Source organism: Oncorhynchus nerka, linkage group LG21, assembly GCF_034236695.1.
Source record: "Oncorhynchus nerka isolate Pitt River linkage group LG21, Oner_Uvic_2.0, whole genome shotgun sequence".
Taxonomy (NCBI): domain Eukaryota; kingdom Metazoa; phylum Chordata; class Actinopteri; order Salmoniformes; family Salmonidae; genus Oncorhynchus; species Oncorhynchus nerka.
In genome coordinates this window covers 35,156,867-35,176,409 of record NC_088416.1, presented here as the reverse complement: position 1 = coordinate 35,176,409, position 19,543 = coordinate 35,156,867, and the positions used below count along the sequence as shown (strand labels likewise).

Below are 19,543 nucleotides of genomic sequence, written 5' to 3'. Positions count from 1 at the left end.
TGATCATTCCTATGACATGACTCTCAGATGATTGTCAGAGTGCTTTCTTACTCCGTCTCCCTCCGTCTCTCGCTGTCTCTCTCCGTCTCTCTCCGTCTCTCTCCGTCTCTCCGTCTCTCTCCGTCTCTCTCTGTCTCTCCCAACTGTTTTCCATCCATCTTTCTCCACCTCCATATCCTGTATTATTCAGGTTGTGGGTACATTCCTTCTCAATGTAATGACATTTATCAGACCTTAACCTGACTGATCTGTCAGATCTATGTTACTCATCTTAGTCAACAGCACCCAACGGTTTCGGTCTTTCCTTGGTATGGTGATGGTGTTAAACTGGTCTGAAAACAACTCCTCGCCTCTTCCCCCTCTGTCTTTGCAGATCTCAAGGAACCAGGTGTAAGACAACAATATGGTGTACGTTTCCCCAAGCCAATAGAAAGGCTAAGGGGAGCCACTGTGATGCTTACACCAGATGAAGAGTCATGGGTCTGTTTTCTGACCAGGCAGATGTGTTGTCACAGTACACCTCCCTCTCTCACTGTCTCCCTCTCTACCACAGACAGGATGACGAATCAGCAGCCAGTCCACCAGTCTAACAAGGCCCATTATGATGAGCCACCCATTGTTGGAGCTGGAGTGTTGGACTTGTTGGAACCCAAACTTCCCAATAGTTTCTTGGGAACCTACTGTGGCTTCCTCATCCGAAACGCACTGCTCGTCCTCACTATACTGGGTAGGTGCCTACCTTGCTTCATGGTGGTCAACTGTTAGGAAATCAATTATTTCATCGCTTTCAGTGGTTATAAAGTGTTACGCTGCATTTCAGCCTTCTGTATTACCTGCGCTAGCGCACTATTTTTTATATGTAAACATTTTATTAAATGTTTTATTAGCCCATCCCCCTCTTCGGATGACAATAACAAACTTACTCTATTCTTTTTTTTACAGCTTTTTTACAGCTTTCTCACACACATTTTACACACATGGCACTTCTCTCTAAGTTTTCTTCACCGTAGTTACATATCAAGAACATAGTTAGTACATACAGTGCATTCGGAAAGTATAAAGACCCCTTACATTTTTTCCACATTTTGTTAAGTTAAAAATGATCAAAATGATATATTTTTCTCATCAATCTACACATAAACCTCCATAATGACAAAGCAAAAACACATTTTTAGACGTTATTGCAAATGTATAAAAACAAAAAAATGGAAATATCACATTTACATAAGTATTCAGGTAATATACTCAGTACGTTGTTGAGGCACCTTTGGCAGCGATTACAGCCTTGAGTCTTCTTGGGTAGGATCTTTCTGTACTTTGCTCCGTTCATCTTTCCCTCATTCCTGACTAGTCTCCCAGTCCCTGCCGCTGAAAAACATCCCCACAGCATGATGCTGCCACCACCATGCTTCACAGTAGGGATGGTGCCAGGTTTCCTCCAGACGTGACGCTTGGCATTCAGGCCAAAGGGTTCAATCTTGGTTTAATCTGACCAGACCATCTGGTTTCTTATGATCTGAGAGTCCTTTAGGTACCTTTTGGCAAACTCCAAGCAGTCTGTCATGTGCCTTTTACTGAGGAGTGGCTTCCGTCTGGCCAGTCTACCATAAAGGCCTGATTGGTGGAGTTCTGCAGAGATGGTTGTCCTTCTGGAAGGTTCTCCCATCTCCACAGAGGAACTCTGGAGCTCTGTCAGAGTGACCATCGGGTTCTTGGTCACCTCTCTGACCAAGGCCCTTCACCCCCGATTGCTCAGTTTGGCCAGACGGACAGCTCTAGGAAGAGTCTTAGTGGTTCCAAACTTCTTCCATTTAAGAATGATGGAAGCCACTGTGGTCTTGGGGACCTTCAAAGCTGCAAAATAAATTGGTACCCTTCCCCAGATCTGTGCCTCGACACTGTCCTGTCTCGGAGCTCTACGGAAAATTCCTTCAACCTCATGGCTTGGTTTACGCTCTGACATGTACTGTCAACTGTGGGACCTTATATAGACAGGTGTGTGCCTTTCCAAATCATGTCCAATCAATTGAATTTACCACAGTTGGACTCCAATCTAGTTTTCGCTTTGTCATTATGGGGTTTTGTGTGTAGATTAATGAGGATTTTTATTTGTAATCAATTTTAGAAAAAGGCTGTAACGCAACAAAGTGTGGAAAAGGTCAAGGGGTCTGAATACTTTCCAATGCACTGTACACATCACTTCTTGTTGGCACTTGTGTACTTACTGTAAATCCCCCTGGAATGGAAATGAAATCCAATGAGTCTGACGCTGTGATTATAAACCCTCTCAAAATGCTCTTCTGAAGTGTTTCACTGGAATCTCTTCTCTCTGCGCTCTCACGGAAGCTGTAAGGGTGACAGAGGAAACCATTGTGTGGCTGTTGTGCTTACTCCTCTCCTCTGTGAACTGTAACAGGTGTAATAGCGGGGTCGCTGTTTGGGATGCTGCTGCGGTATGTTTCTATTACAGACCCCAACACCCTGATGCTGGTGTCCTTTCCTGGAGACATCCTCATGAGGATGCTGAAGATGCTCATCTTGCCCCTCATCATCTCCAGCCTCATCACAGGTACACTCTTGTAATACACACACACACACACACACACACACACACACACACACACACACACACACACACACACACACACACACACACACACACACACACACACACACACACACACACACACACACACACACACACACACACACACATATTCAAGTGGAAGGTGCCCTGCTCATCAGCCTGTCTCTCTCCCTCCCAGGTCTGGCTGGTCTGGATGCTCGTTCCAGTGGGAGGATGGGCTCCAGGGCCATGGTCTACTACATGTCCACTACGGTCATAGCTGCCATCCTGGGGGTCATCCTGGTCCTGGGGATCCACCCGGGAAACCCCAAACTCAGGAGCAGTCAGGAGCAGGACACGGCCCCCAAGAACCAGGAGGTCAGCAGTGTGGACGCCTTCCTGGACCTCATCAGGAACCTGTTCCCTGAAAACCTGGTGCAGGCCTGCTTCCAACAGGTAGGACCCAGACCCAGAACTAGAACTGGACCCAGACGCAGAACTAAACCCTGACCCCATCAAACAATGGATGTTCAGTTGTTATTGTGAGATTTGGACCCTATCAAAGCCTGACTTTAATGACCAGCATTGGGAATGTGTGGCTTATGGGGCAATTGTGTCCAATTCGCAATTGATTGTTACAGAGCGTTCAGAAAGTATTACAGCCGTTTACTTTCCCCACATTTTGTTGTGTTAAAAAGTGATTCAAATGGATTTCATTGTCTTTTTTTGTCACCGATCTACACTAAATACTCTGTAATGTCAAACTGGAAGAACAATTCTAACATTTGTCAAATATTTGTGAAAAACAAAACAGTAATATATCTTGATTAGAAAAGTACTCAAGCCCATTACATGTTAGAGTCACCTTTGGCAGCGATTACAGGTCTGAGTCTTTCTGGGTAAGTCTGTAAGAGCTTTGGATTGTACAATATTTGCACATTATTCTTTTTAAAATTCTTCAAGCTCTGTCAAAAATATAACTAGGCCACTCAGGAACATTCAACATCATCTTGGTAAGCAACTCCAGTGTTAATTTGGCCTTGTGTTTTAGGTTATTGCCCTGCTGAAAGGTGAATTTGTCTCCCAGTGTCTGTTGGAAAGCAGACTGAACCAGGTTATCCTCTAGGATTTTGCCTGTGCTTAACTCTATTCCGTTTCTTTTTATCCTAAATAAAAAGTCACAAGCATACCCATAACATGATGCAGCCACTGCCATGCTTGAAAATATGAGTGATACTCAGTGATGTGTTCTGTTGGATTTTCCCCAAACATAAAACTTTGTATTCTGGACATAAAGGTAATTTCTTTGCCACATTTTTTTGTAGTTTTACTTTTGTGCCTTGCTGCAAACAGGATGCATATTTAGGAACATTTGTATTCTGTCAGGCGTTCTTCTTTTCACTCTGTTGATTAGGTTAGTATTGTGGTGTAACTACAATGTTGATCCATCCTCAGTGTTCTCCTATCACAGCTCATAAACTCTGTAACTGTTTTAAATAGGTGCCCCTCTTTGCGAGGCATTGGAAAACCTGATCATTGTGGTTGAATCTGGGTCCATTGTTTGACATATTAAGCAAATGTTGACTTTTTAGTTTATTTAGGCTTGTCATAACAAAGGGGTTGAATACTTATTGACTCAACACATTTCAGCTTTTCATTTGTAATCAATATGTAAAAATTCCTCAAATATAATTCCACTTTGACATTATGTGGTATTGTTTGTAGGCCAGTGACCAAAAATCTCTATTTAATCCATTTTAAATTCAAGCTGTAAAACAACAACATGTGGAAGAAGTTAAGGGGAGCCAATACTTTGGAAGGGACTGTATATATACAGACTAGTTCATAAAAAGGAATGGCTTATGTCATCACGGAAGTAGAGTTTTGCTTTAGAGTAGAGAAGGGTATTTACAGTACTATATAGGTAGAGAACATTGAACAGAACAACATGAATTGGGGTATTTACAGTACTATATAGGTAGAGAACATTGAACAGAACAACATGAATTGGGGTATTTACAGTACTATATAGGTAGAGAACATTGAACAGAACAACATGAATTGGGGTATTTACAGTACTATATAGGTAGAGAACATTGAACAGAACAACATGAATTGGGGTATTTACAGTACTATATAGGTAGAGAACATTGAACAGAACAACATGAATTGGGGTATTTACAGTACTATATAGGTAGAGAACATTGAACAGAACAACATGAATTGGGGTATTTACAGTACTATATAGGTAGAGAACATTGAACAGAACAACATGAATTGGGGTATTTACAGTACTATATAGGTAGAGAACATTGAACAGAACAACATGAATTGGGGTATTTTACAGTACTATATAGGTAGAGAACATTGAACAGAACAACATGAATTGGGGTATTTACAGTACTATATAGGCAGAGAACATTGAACAGAACAACATGAATTGGGGTATTTACTGTACTATATAGGCAGAGAACATTGAACAGAACAACATGAATTGGGGTATTTACAGTATTTACTATATAGGTAGAGAACATTGAACAGAACAACATGAATTGGGGTATTTACAGTACTATATAGGTAGAGAACATTGAACAGAACAACATGAATTGGGGTATTTACAGTACTATATAGGTAGAGAACATTGAACAGAACAACATGAATTGGGGTATTTACAGTACTATATAGGTAGAGAACATTGAACAGAACAACATGAATTGGGGTATTTACAGTACTATATAGGTAGAGAACATTGAACAGAACAACATGAATTGGGGTATTTACAGTACTATATAGGTAGAGAACATTGAACAGAACAACATGAATTGGGGTATTTTACAGTACTATATAGGTAGAGAACATTGAACAGAACAACATGAATTGGGGTATTTACAGTACTATATAGGTAGAGAACATTGAACAGAACAACATGAATTGGGGGTATTTACTGTACTATATAGGTAGAGAACATTGAACAGAACAACATGAATTGGGGTATTTACAGTACTATATAGGCAGAGAACATTGAACAGAACAACATGAATTGGGGGTATTTACTGTACTATATAGGCAGAGAACATTGAACAGAACAACATGAATTGGGGTATTTACAGTACTATATAGGTAGAGAACATTGAACAGAACAACATGAATTGGGGTATTTACAGTACTATATAGGTAGAGAACATTGAACAGAACAACATGAATTGGGGTATTTACAGTACTATATAGGTAGAGAACATTGAACAGAACAACATGAATTGGGGTATTTACAGTACTATATAGGTAGAGAACATTGAACAGAACAACATGAATTGGGGTATTTACAGTACTATATAGGTAGAGAACATTGAACAGAACAACATGAATTGGGGTATTTTACAGTACTATATAGGTAGAGAACATTGAACAGAACAACATGAATTGGGGTATTTTCAGTACTATATAGGTAGAGAACATTGAACAGAACAACATGAATTGGGGTATTTACAGTACTATATAGGTAGAGAACATTGAACAGAACAACATGAATTGGGGTATTTACAGTACTATATAGGCAGAGAACATTGAACAGAACAACATGAATTGGGGTATTTACAGTACTATATAGGCAGAGAACATTGAACAGAACAACATGAATTGGGGTATTTACAGTACTATATAGGCAGAGAACATTGAACAGAACAACATGAATTGGGGGTATTTACTGTACTATATAGGTAGAGAACATTGAACAGAACAACATGAATTGGGGTATTTACAGTACTATATAGGTAGAGAACATTGAACAGAACAACATGAATTGGGGTATTTACAGTACTATATAGGTAGAGAACATTGAACAGAACAACATGAATTGGGGTATTTACAGTACTATATAGGTAGAGAACATTGAACAGAACAACATGAATTGGGGTATTTACAGTACTATATAGGTAGAGAACATTGAACAGAACAACATGAATTGGGGTATTTACAGTACTATATAGGCAGAGAACATTGAGGTAGAGAACATTGAACAGAACAACATGAATTGGGGTATTTACAGTACTATATAGGCAGAGAACATTGAACAGAACAACATGAATTGGGGTATTTACTGTACTATATAGGTAGAGAACATTGAACAGAACAACATGAATTGGGGAGAACATTATTTACTTTACTATATAGGTAGAGAACATTGAACAGAACAACATGAATTGGGGTATTTACAGTACTATATAGGTAGAGAACATTGAACAGAACAACATGAATTGGGGTATTTACAGTACTATATAGGTAGAGAACATTGAACAGAACAACATGAATTGGGGTATTTACAGTACTATATAGGTAGAGAACATTGAACAGAACAACATGAATTGGGGTATTTACAGTACTATATAGGTAGAGAACATTGAACAGAACAACATGAATTGGGGTATTTACAGTACTATATAGGTAGAGAACATTGAACAGAACAACATGAATTGGGGTATTTACAGTACTATATAGGTAGAGAACATTGAACAGAACAACATGAATTGGGGTATTTACAGTACTATATAGGTAGAGAACATTGAACAGAACAACATGAATTGGGGTATTTACAGTACTATATAGGTAGAGAACATTGAACAGAACAACATGAATTGGGGTATTTACAGTACTATATAGGTAGAGAACATTGAACAGAACAACATGAATTGGGGTATTTACAGTACTATATAGGTAGAGAACATTGAACAGAACAACATGAATTGGGGTATTTACAGTACTATATAGGTAGAGAACATTGAACAGAACAACATGAATTGGGGTATTTACAGTACTATATAGGTAGAGAACATTGAACAGAACAACATGAATTGGGGTATTTACAGTACTATATAGGTAGAGAACATTGAACAGAACAACATGAATTGGGGTATTTACAGTACTATATAGGTAGAGAACATTGAACAGAACAACATGAATTGGGGTATTTACAGTACTATATAGGTAGAGAACATTGAACAGAACAACATGAATTGGGGTATTTACAGTACTATATAGGTAGAGAACATTGAACAGAACAACATGAATTGGGGTATTTACAGTACTATATAGGTAGAGAACATTGAACAGAACAACATGAATTGGGGTATTTACAGTACTATATAGGTAGAGAACATTGAACAGAACAACATGAATTGGGGTATTTACAGTACTATATAGGTAGAGAACATTGAACAGAACAACATGAATTGGGGTATTTACAGTACTATATAGGCAGAGAACATTGAACAGAACAACATGAATTGGGGTATTTACAGTACTATATAGGCAGAGAACATTGAACAGAACAACATGAATTGGGGTATTTACAGTACTATATAGGTAGAGAACATTGAACAGAACAACATGAATTGGGGTATTTACAGTACTATATAGGTAGAGAACATTGAACAGAACAACATGAATTGGGGTATTTACAGTACTATATAGGTAGAGAACATTGAACAGAACAACATGAATTGGGGTATTTACAGTACTATATAGGTAGAGAACATTGAACAGAACAACATGAATTGGGGTATTTACAGTACTATATAGGCAGAGAACATTGAACAGAACAACATGAATTGGGGTATTTACAGTACTATATAGGCAGAGAACATTGAACAGAACAACATGAATTGGGGTATTTACAGTACTATATAGGCAGAGAACATTGAACAGAACAACATGAATTGGGGTATTTACAGTACTATATAGGTAGAGAACATTGAACAGAACAACATGAATTGGGGTATTTACAGTACTATATAGGTAGAGAACATTGAACAGAACAACATAATTGGGGTATTTACAGTACTATATAGGTAGAGAACATTGAACAGAACAACATGAATTGGGGTATTTACAGTACTATATAGGTAGAGAACATTGAACAGAACAACATGAATTGGGGTATTTACAGTACTATATAGGTAGAGAAGATTGAACAGAACAACATGAATTGGGGTATTTACAGTACTATATAGGTAGAGAACATTGAACAGAACAACATGAATTGGGGTATTTACAGTACTATATAGGTAGAGAAGATTGAACAGAACAACATGAATTGGGGTATTTACAGTACTATATAGGTAGAGAACATTGAACAGAACAACATGAATTGGGGTATTTACAGTACTATATAGAGAACATTTTGACAGAAATGCAGCTAGAACCTTAAAGTCCCAGGCGCTCCATATTATGATCCTTCCATTTCCCAGAAAATGACGACTTTGGAGAACGACACATGTGAGTGGTGTTAGCTGTGCAGATCCTAATTCCCTCTCTTTATTCCAAGCTTTTGTTGTTGCATTGGACATTTGATGTCTCCCTCTGAACATCTTTCCCCTTGTATTGACCAATAGCTGTTCTTGTGTTGACATTTTCACTTGACATTTTAGGAATTTATCAGAGGCTGTTATCCAGCGCGATTTACAGTTCATGTGTTTTGCTTAAGATAGCTAAGTGAGACAACCACATATCGTAGTCTTAATGAGAACATTTTTCCTCTGGAGAAGTTATCAGCAAAGAGTGCAAGTAGGAAAAGACAAGTGCAGGTTTGATTTTTTTATTTTTAGGGGCGAAGAGGGAGGGAATGGGATGGAAATGTCTTATTTAAGATACTCTTTGAAGAGGTAGGGTTTCAGACGTTTTTGGAAGATGAGCAGGGACTCTACTGTCCTAGCATCAAAGGGACATGATCCTGTACCTAGGTGGCTGACCACAGGACAGAACAGGAGAGGACAGGAGAGGACAGGAGACTACAGGACAGGATAGGGCAGGACAAGACTGTGTGATTTACAAAGCAACGCTGCCTGGCAGATATGATTGCTGTTAATCCAAGCAGGCGGATCATTTTTAAGCGATAATCCAGGCCTCAATCATGTCAGAGCAGTTGCCTTCTTTTGACCAAATCCTGTGTTTTTTCTCTCTCTCTCCTTATCGCTCTCATTCTCTATCTCTCCTTATCTCTCTCATTCTCTCTCTCCTTATCTCTCTCATTCTCTCTCTCTCCTTATCTCTCTCATTCTCTCTCTCTCCTTATCGCTCGCATTCTCTCTCTCTCCTTATCGCTCTCATTCTCTCTCCTCATCGCTCTCATTCTCTCTCTCCTTATCTCTCTCATTCTCTCTCTCACCTTATCACTCTCATTCTCTCTCTCCTTATTGCTCTCATTCTCTCTCTCTCCTTATCACTCTCATTCTCTCTCTCCTTATCTCTCTCATTCTCTCTCTCCTTGTCACTCTCATTCTCTCTCTCCTTATTGCTCACATTCTCTCTCTCTCCTTATCGCTCTCATTCTCTCTCTCTCCTTATCGCTCTCATTCTCTCTCTCTCCTTATCTCTCTCATTCTCTCTCTCTCCTTATCGCTCTCATTCTCTCTCTCTCCTTATCACTCTCATTCTCTCTCTCTCCTTATCGCTCTCATTCTCTCTCTCTCCTTATCTCTCTCATTCTCTCTCTCTCTCCTTATCTCTCTCATTCTCTCTCTCTCCTTATCTCTCTCATTCTCTCTCTCCTTATCACTCTCATTCTCTCTCTCCTTATCGCTCTCATTCTCTCTCTCTCCTTATCTCTCTCATTCTCTCTCTCTCCTTATCGCTCTCATTCTCTCTCCTTATCGCTCTCATTCTCTCTCTCTCCTTATCTCTCTCATCTCTCTCTCTCCTTATCGCTCTCATTCTCTCTCTCTCCTTATCTCTCTCATTCTCTCTCTCTCCTTATCTCTCTCATTCTCTCTCTCCTTATCGCTCTCATTCTCTCTCTCCTTATCTCTCTCATTCTCTCTCTCTCCTTATCTCTCTCATTCTCTCTCTCTCCTTATCTCTCTCATTCTCTCTCTCTTCTTATCTCTCTCATTCTCTCTCTCTCCTTATCTCTCTCATTCTCTCTCTCTCCTTATCTCTCTCATTCTCTCTCTCTCCTTATCTCTCTCATTCTCTCTCTCTCCTTATCGCTCTCATTCTCTCTTTCTCCTTATCTCTCTCATTCTCTCTCCTTATCACTCTCATTCTCTCTCTCTCCTTATCTCTCTCATTCTCTCTCTCTCCTTATCTCTCTCATTCTCTCTCTCTCTCCTTATCTCTCTCTTATCACTTCATTCTCTCTCTCCTTATCACTCTCATTCTCTCTCTCTCCTTATCTCTCTCATTCTTCTCTCTCTCCTTATCGCTCTCATTCTCTCTCTCCTTATCTCTCTCATTCTCTCTCTCTCCTTATCTCTCTCATTCTCTCTCTATCCTTATCTCTCTCATTCTCTCTCTCCTTATCGCTCTCATCTCTCTCCTTATCTCTCTCATTCTCTCTCTCTCCTATCTCTCTCTCTCTCCTTATTCTCATTCTCTCTCTCCTTATCACTCTCATTCTCTCTCTCCTTATCGCTCTCATTCTCTCTCTCTCCTTATCTCTCTCATTCTCTCTCTCTCCTTATCGCTCTCATTCTCTCCTTCTCCTCTATCTCTCTCTCTCCTTATTCTCTCATTCTCTCTCTTCTCGCTCTCTCATTCTCTCTCTCTCCTTATCGCTCTCATTCTCTCTCTCTCCTCTCTCTCTTCTCTCTCTCCTTATCGCTCTCATTCTCTCTCTCTCTTATTCTCATTCTCTCTCTCTCCTTATCGCTCTCATTCTCTCTCTCTCCTTATCGCTCTCATTCTCTCTCTCTCTCTTATCGCTCTCATTCTCTCTCTCTCCTTATCTCTCTCATTCTCTCTCTCTCCTTATCTCTCTCATTCTCTCTCTCTCTCCTTATCGCTCTCATTCATTCTCTCTCCTTATCTCTCTCATTCTCTCTCTCTCCTTATCTCTCTCATTCTCTCTCTCTCCATTATCTCTCTCTTATCTCTCATTCTCTCTCTCCTTATCGCTCTCATCTCTCTCCTTATCATTCTCTCTCTCTCCTTATCTCTCTCATTCTCTCTCTCTCCTTATCTCTCTCATTCTCTCTCTCTCCTTATCTCATTCTCTCTCTCTCTCTCTCCTTATCTCTCTCATTCTCTCTCTCTCCTTATCGCTCTCATTCTCTCTCTCTCCTTATCTCTCTCATTTCTCTCTCTCTCCTTATCTCTCATTCTCATCTCTCTCCTTATCTCTCTCATTCTCTCTCTCTCTCATCTCTCTCATTCTCTCTCTCATTCTCTCTCTCTCATTCTCTCTCTCTCCTTATTCTCTCATTCTCTCTCTCTCCTTATCTCTCTCATTCTCTCTCTCTCCTTATCGCTCTCATTCTCTCTCTCTCCTTATCTCTCTCATTCTCTCTCTCTCCTTATCGCTCTCATCTCTCTCTCCTTATCTCTCTCATTCTCTCTCTCTCCTTATCGCTCTCATTCTCTCTCTCCTTATCTCTCTCATTCTCTCTCTCTCCTTATCGCTCTCATTCTCTCTCTCTCCTTATCTCTCTCATTCTCTCTCTCTCCTTATCACTCTCATTCTCTCTCTCTCCTTATCGCTCTCATTCTCTCTCTCCTTATCTCTCTCATTCTCTCTCTCTCCTTATCGCTCATTCTCTCTCTCTCTTTCATGCGTGTGTGTCTGAATGATTGGAAATACTCTGTGTTAGACTGGGTGAGGGTCAGACCTTCTGTTGGTGCTAATCTCTTTACAGCGCCATTGGGTTGTCTTCATTTGCTACAGTAAGGCATCTGCCTAGTGTGACTGTGTATGTGTGTGTGTGTGTGTATGTGTATGTGTATGTGTATGTGTATGTGTGTGTGTGTGTGTGTGTATGTGTATGTGTGTGTGTGTGTGTGTGTGTGTGTGTGTGTGTGTGTGTGTGTGTGTGTGTGTGTGTGTGTGTGTGTGTGTGTGTGTGTGTGTGTGTGTGTGTGTGTGTGTGTGTGTGTGTGTGTGTGTGTGCTTGTGAGTGTGTGTGCGTGTGCATGTGTGTGTGTGTGCTGTTCAGCCCTGGGCTTATAAGGATCCTTTCTCTCGTTGTGTGCTGTCACTGCGTTTGTCTTCGTCAGAGATGAATTGATATTGTAATTGCTTTTGCAGATCAGCCAAGAAATTGCATGACGATCCCCAGCCCCCAGCCCCCTTTTCCATATTTCCTCTTCTCTCCCTCTCTCTCCCTCTCTCTCTCCCTCCCCCTCTCTTCTTCTCTGTCTGCATAAACATCTCTCTCATCTTTCTGGTGGTTGCTCTCTCTCTCTCTCTCTCTCTCTCTCTCTCTCTCTCTCTCTCTCTCTCTCTCTTTCTCTATTCTCCACCCCCCTCTCCACCCCACCTCTCTCTCTTTCTCTATTCTCCACCCCCTCTCCACCCCACATATCTCTCTTTCTCTCTATTCTCCACCCCCTCTCCACCCCACCTCTCTCTCTCTTTCTCTCTATTCTCCACCCCCTCTCCACCCCACCTCTCTCTCTCTTTCTCTCTATTCTCCACCCCCTCTCCACCCCACCTCTCTCTCTCTTTCTCTCTATTCTCCACCCCCATCTCCACCGCACCTCTCTCTCTCGCTCTCTATTCTCCACCCCCTCTCCACCCCACCTCTCTCTCTCTCTCTCTATTCTCCACCCCCTCTCCACCCCACCTCTCTCTCTCTCTCTATTCTCCACCCCCTCTCCACCCCACCTCTCTCTCTCTCTCTATTCTCCACCCCCTCTCCACCCCACCTCTCTCTCTCTATTCTCCACCCCCTCTCCACCCCACCTCTCTCTCTCTCTCTCTATTCTCCACCCCCTCTCCACCCCACCTCTCTCTCTCTTTCTCTCTATTCTCCACCCCCTCTCCACCCCTCTCTCTTTCTCTCTATTCTCCACCCCACCTCTCTCTCTCTTTCTCTCTATTCTCCACCCCCCCATCTTCTCTGTCTGCCTCTCTCTCTCATCTCTCTATTCTCCACCCCCTCTCCACCCCACCTCTCTCTCTCTCTCTCTATTCTCCACCCCCTCTCCACCCCACCTCTCTCTCTCTCTATTCTCCACCCCTCTCCACCCCCCACCTCTCTCTCTCTATTCTCCACCCCCTCTCCACCCCCCTCTCTCTCTCTCTCTCTATTCTCCACCCCCTCCCCACCCCTCTCTTCTCTCTATTCTCTTTCTCTCTTTCTCTATTCTCCACCCCTCTCCACCCCCCCTCTCTCTCTTTCTCTCTATTCTCCACCCCTCTCCCCCCACCTCTCTCTCTTTCTCTCTATTCTCCACCCCCTCTCCACCCCACCTCTCTCTCTCTCTTCCACCCCCTCTCTATTCTCATTCTCCCCCTCTCCACCCCACCTCTCTCTCTCTCTTCTCTCTATTCTCCACCCCCTCTCCACCCCACCTCTCTCTCTCTCTCTCTATTCTCCACCCCCCTCTCCACCCCACCTCTCTCTCTCTCTCTCTCTCTATTCTCCACCCCCTCTCCACCCCACTCTCTCTCTCTCTCTCTATTCTCCACCCCCTCTCCACCCCACCTCTCTCTCTCTCTCTATTCTCCACCCCCTCTCCCACCCCACCCTCTCTCTCTCCCCCCTCTCCACCCCACCTCTCCCTCTATTCTCACCCCCTCTCCACCCCACTCTCTCTCTCTCTCTCTATTCTCCACCCCCTCTCCACCCCACCTCTCTCTCTTTCTCTCTATTCTCCACCCCTCTCCACCCCACCTCTCTCTCTTTCTCTCTATTCTCCACCCCACCTCTCTCTCTCTTTCTCTCTATTCTCCACCCCCCATCTCCACCGCACCTCTCTCTCTCGCTCTCTATTCTCCACCCCCTCTCCACCCCACCTCTCTCTCTCTCTCTCTATTCTCCACCCCCTCTCCACCCCACCTCTCTCTCTCTCTATTCTCCACCCCCTCTCCACCCCACCTCTCTCTCTCTATTCTCCACCCCCTCTCCACCCCCTCTCTCTCTCTCTCTCTCTATTCTCCACCCCCCCTCTCCACCCCACCTCTCTCTCTTTCTCTCTATTCTCCACCCCCTCTCCACCCCACCTCTCTCTCTTTCTCTATTCTCCACCCCCTCTCCACCCCACCTCTCTCTCTTTCTCTCTATTCTCCACCCCCTCTCCACCCCACCTCTCTCTCTTTCTCTCTATTCTCCACCCCCTCTCCACCCCACCTCTCTCTCTCTATTCTCCACCCCACTCTCCACCCCCTCTCTCTCTCTCTCTCTCTCTCTATTCTCCACCCCCTCTCCACCCACCTCTCTCTCTTTCTCTCTATTCTCCACCCCCTCTCCACCCCACCTCTCTCTCTTTCTCTCCATTCTCCACCCCCCTCTCTCTCTTTCTCTCTATTCTCCACCCCCTCTCCACCCCACCTCTCTCTCTTTCTCTCTATTCTCCACCCCTCTCCACCCCACCTCTCTCTCTTTCTCTCTATTCTCCACCCCCTCTCCACCCCACCTCTCTCTCTTTCTCTCTATTCTCCACCCCCTCTCCACCCCACCTCTCTCTCTTTCTCTCTATTCTCCACCCCCTCTCCACCCCACCTCTCTCTCTTTCTCTCTATTCTCCACCCCCTCTCCACCCCACCTCTCTCTCTCTCTCTATTCTCCACCCCCTCTCCACCCCACCTCTCTCTCTCTATTCTCCACCCCTCTCCACCCCACCTCTCTCTCTCTCTCTCTATTCTCTCCACCCCACCTCTCTCTCTTTCTCTCTATTCTCCACCCCCTCTCCACCCCACCTCTCTCTCTTTCTCTCTATTCTCCACCCCCTCTCCACCCCACCTCTCTCTCTCTTTCTCTCTATTCTCCACCCCCATCTCCACCGCACCTCTCTCTCTCGCTCTCTATTCACCACCCCCTCTCCACCCCACCTCTCTCTCTCTCTCTATTCTCCACCCCCTCTCCACCCGACCTCTCTCTCTCTATTCTCCACCCCCTCTCCACCCCCTCTCTCTCTCTCTCTCTCTATTCTCCACCCCCTCTCCACCCCACCTCTCTCTCTTTCTCTCTATTCTCCACCCCCTCTCCACCCCACCTCTCTCTCTTTCTCTATTCTCCACCCCCTCTCCACCCCACTCTCTCTCTTTCTCTCTATTCTCCACCCCCTCTCCACCCCACCTCTCTCTCTTTCTCTCTATTCTCCACCCCCTCTCCACCCCACCTCTCTCTCTCTATTCTCCACCCCCTCTCCACCCCCTCTCTCTCTCTCTCTCTCTATTCTCCACCCCCTCTCCACCCCACCTCTCTCTCTTTCTCTCTATTCTCCACCCCTCTCCACCCCACCTCTCTCTCTTTCTCTCTATTCTCCACCCCCTCTCCACCCCACCTCTCTCTCTTTCTCTCTATTCTCCACCCCCCTCTCTCTCTCTATTCTCCACCCCCTCTCCACCCCACCTCTCTCTCTTTCTCTCTATTCTCCACCCCCTCTCCACCCCACCTCTCTCTCTTTCTCTCTATTCTCCACCCCCTCTCCACCCCACCTCTCTCTCTTTCTCTCTATTCTCCACCCCCTCTCCACCCCACCTCTCTCTCTTTCTCTCTATTCTCCACCCCCTCTCCACCCCACCTCTCTCTCTTTCTCTCTATTCTCCACCCCCTCTCCACCCCACCTCTCTCTCTTTCTCTATTCTCCACCCCCTCTCCACCCCACATATCTCTCTTTCTCTCTATTCTCCACCCCCTCTCCACCCCACCTCTCTCTCTTTCTCTCTATTCTCCACCCCCTCTCCACCCCACCTCTCTCTCTTTCTCTCTATTCTCCACCCCCCTCTCTCTCTCTCTCTCTCTCTATTCTCCACCCCCTCTCCACCCCACCTCTCTCTCTTTCTCTCTATTCTCCACCCCCTCTCCACCCCACCTCTCTCTCTTTCTCTCTATTCTCCACCCCCTCTCCACCGCACCTCTCTCTCTCTCTATTCTCCACCCCACCTCTTGCTCTCTCTCTATTCTCCACCCCCTCTCCACCCCACCTCTCTCTCTTTCTCTCTATTCTCCACCCCCTCTCCACCCCACCTCTCTCTCTTTCGCTCTATTCTCCACCCCTCTCTCCACCCCACCTCTCTCTCTCTCACTCTCGATTCTCCAACCCCCTCTCCATCCCACCTCTCGCTCTCTCTCTATTCTCCACCCCCTCTCCACCCCACCTCTCTCTCTTTCTCTCTATTCTCCACTCCCTCTCCACCCCACCTCTCTCTCTTTCTCTCTATTCTCCACCCCTCTCCACCCCACCTCTCTCTCTTTCTCTCTATGCTCCACCCCACCTCTCTCTCTTTCTCTCTATTCTCCACCCCCTCTCCACCCCACCTCTCTCTCTTTCTCTCTATTCTCCACCCCACCTCTCTCTCTTTCTCTCTATTCTCCACCCCTCTCTCCACCCCACCTCTCTCTCTTTCTCTCTATTCTCCACCCCACCTCTCTCTCTTTCTCTCTATTCTCTACCCCTCTCTCCACCACACCTCTCTCTCTCTCACTCTCGATTCTCCACCCCCCTCTTCACCCCACCTCTCACTCTCTCTCTCTTCAGGTTCAAACGGTAGCAAAGAAAGTGTCAGTGATGCTCCCGAACCAGACAGAACCTGTCATAGTCAGCAAGAAGAAACTGGAGTTCAAATGGGGCATGAATGTTCTGGGTGAGAGAATACTATGGTTCTTTCCTCTCTATTCACTGAGGGGGCAACAATGTCCTGTTTGGTTCAACTCTCTTTCTGTTGATTGGACGGAATACTATTATGTTTATTTCCTTTTGTTTCATTGGTTTAGTTATATTCATCATGTATTCATCATTCATGTTGAGAGAGCACATTGGTTATTTATGAACAGATGATTTAATGTTGTAATGATGTTTTCTGAAGGTTTAATTGGGTTCTTCATCACATTTGGAATGTGCATGGGGAAGATGGGAGAGAAGGGGAAGCTCATGTCAGAGTTCTTCAACATCCTCAACGAGATCATCATGAAGATGGTGGGCATGATCATGTGGTACGTGTCTCTCTGTGTCTTCCTGTCTGTGTCTTCCTGTCTGTGTCCCTGTCTGTGTCCCTGTCTGTGTCCTTGTCTGTGTCTCTCTCTGTGTCCATGTTTGTGTCCCTGTCTGTGTCCTCTTGTCTGTGTCACTGTCTGTGTCTTCCTGTCTGTGTCCCTGTCTGTGTCCCTCTCTGTGTCCCTGTCTGTGTCCTTATCTGTGTCCCTGTCTGTGTCCTCCTGTCTGTGTCTTCCTGTCTGTGTCCCTGTCTGTGTCTTCCTGTCTGTGTCCCTGTCTGTGCCCCTGTATGTGTCTCTGTATGGGTCCTCCTGTCTGTGTCCTCCTGTCTGTGTCTTCATGTCTGTGTCCTCCTGTCTGTGTCTTCCTGTCTGTGTCACTGTCTGTGTTTTTGTGTAAATGTCCCTGTCTGTGTCTTCCTGTCTGTTTCTTCCTGTCTGTGTCCCTCTCTGTGTCCCTGTCTGTGTCTTCCTGTCTGTGTCTTCTTGTCTGTGTCTTCCTGTCTGTGTCCCTCGCTGTGTCCCTGTCTGTGTCTACCTATCTGTGTCTTCCTGTCTGTGTCCCTGTCTGTGTCTTCCTGTCTGTGTCCCTGTCTGTGTCTCTGTATGGGTCTGTTTTTCTCCAGTGGAACAGTGGCTGCAGTGCTGAAAAACATTCTATAGACAGTGATGAATTCACTGACAGTGATGAATAAGGGGAGGACTGCGTACATGAGAAAAATGGTGGGAACTGGGACCAGGGGCAGAGAGAGTATTGGAAAGGGGAGAAATATAAGGAGAAGAATTCCCAAAGACATGACAGTGTGTGGAATGCTGAGGACTAGCAGGAGTGGGAGCCGAGCAGAAGCCTTTCTGGTTCCCAGGGGGGAGAGGTTGGAACAGGTCCAGAACCTAATGACTCCACAGACAGGAAAGGAGCCACTAGCTGCTCAACAGGCCAGCACAAATCAGAGCGCAGACAAACTGATGCAGGGCGGGACAGAGGGACGTGGTGAGATCCATGTCCTTGGAGAGCGATGAAAGCCTTGATGCTTTGCAGGACAGTAGCAGACAGTCCAGTAGCACTGAAAGAGCGAGGGAAAAGAGACATAAAGGGGGAGAGACAGAGACTTCACACGACACTGGCCAATACCACTGAGAGAGAGAAAAACACACATCCTTCTCTCTCTCTCTCTCTCTCTTCTCTCTCTCTCTCTCTCTCTCTCTCTCTCTCCACCAAAAAGAAGCACATACTCAGGGGAGATCTTGATGTGCAGCACATTTTCCAAGGGAACTGTGATCTCCATACCACAAACCCAATGTAAATCACCCATTTTACACACTAAACACATGACTCACTACTAGGCCTACAGAGCTGGCCAAACAAACCGGCATGTATATACAAATAACATGTCATACACAGTACACTAAACACACTGGTCACACACAGTACACTAAACACACAGTACACTAAACACACTGGTCACACATAGTACACTAAACACACTGGTCACACATAGTATACTAAACACACTGGTCACACATAGTACACTAAACATACTGGTCACACATAGTACACTAAACACAATGTACACTAAACACATAGTACACTAAACACACTGGTCACACATAGTACACTAAACACACTGGTCACACATAGTACACTAAACACACTGGTCACACATAGTACACTAAACACACTGGTCACACATAGTATACTAAACACACTGGTCACACATAGTACACTAAACATACTGGTCACACATAGTACACTAAACACAATGTACACTAAACACATAGTACACTAAACACACTGGTCACACATAGTACACTAAACACACTGGTCACACATAGTATACTAAACACACTGGTCACACATAGTACACTAAACACACTGGTCACACATAGTACACTAAACACACTGGTCACACATAGTACACTAAACACACTGGTCACACATAGTACACTAAACACACTGGTCACACATAGTACACTCAACACACTGGTCACACATAGTACACTAAACACACTGGTCACACATAGTACACTAAACACACTGGTCACACATAGTACACTAAACACACTGGTCACACATAGTACACTAAACACACTGGTCACACATAGTACACTA

The 19,543-nt window shown here is 44.3% G+C and overlaps 1 pseudogene; it reads left to right on the top strand.

Moving 5' to 3' along the window:
- LOC115103516 (excitatory amino acid transporter 2-like) overlaps positions 1 to 19,543 on the top strand; it is a 36,801-nt pseudogene that overhangs the window by 12,148 nt on the left and 5,110 nt on the right.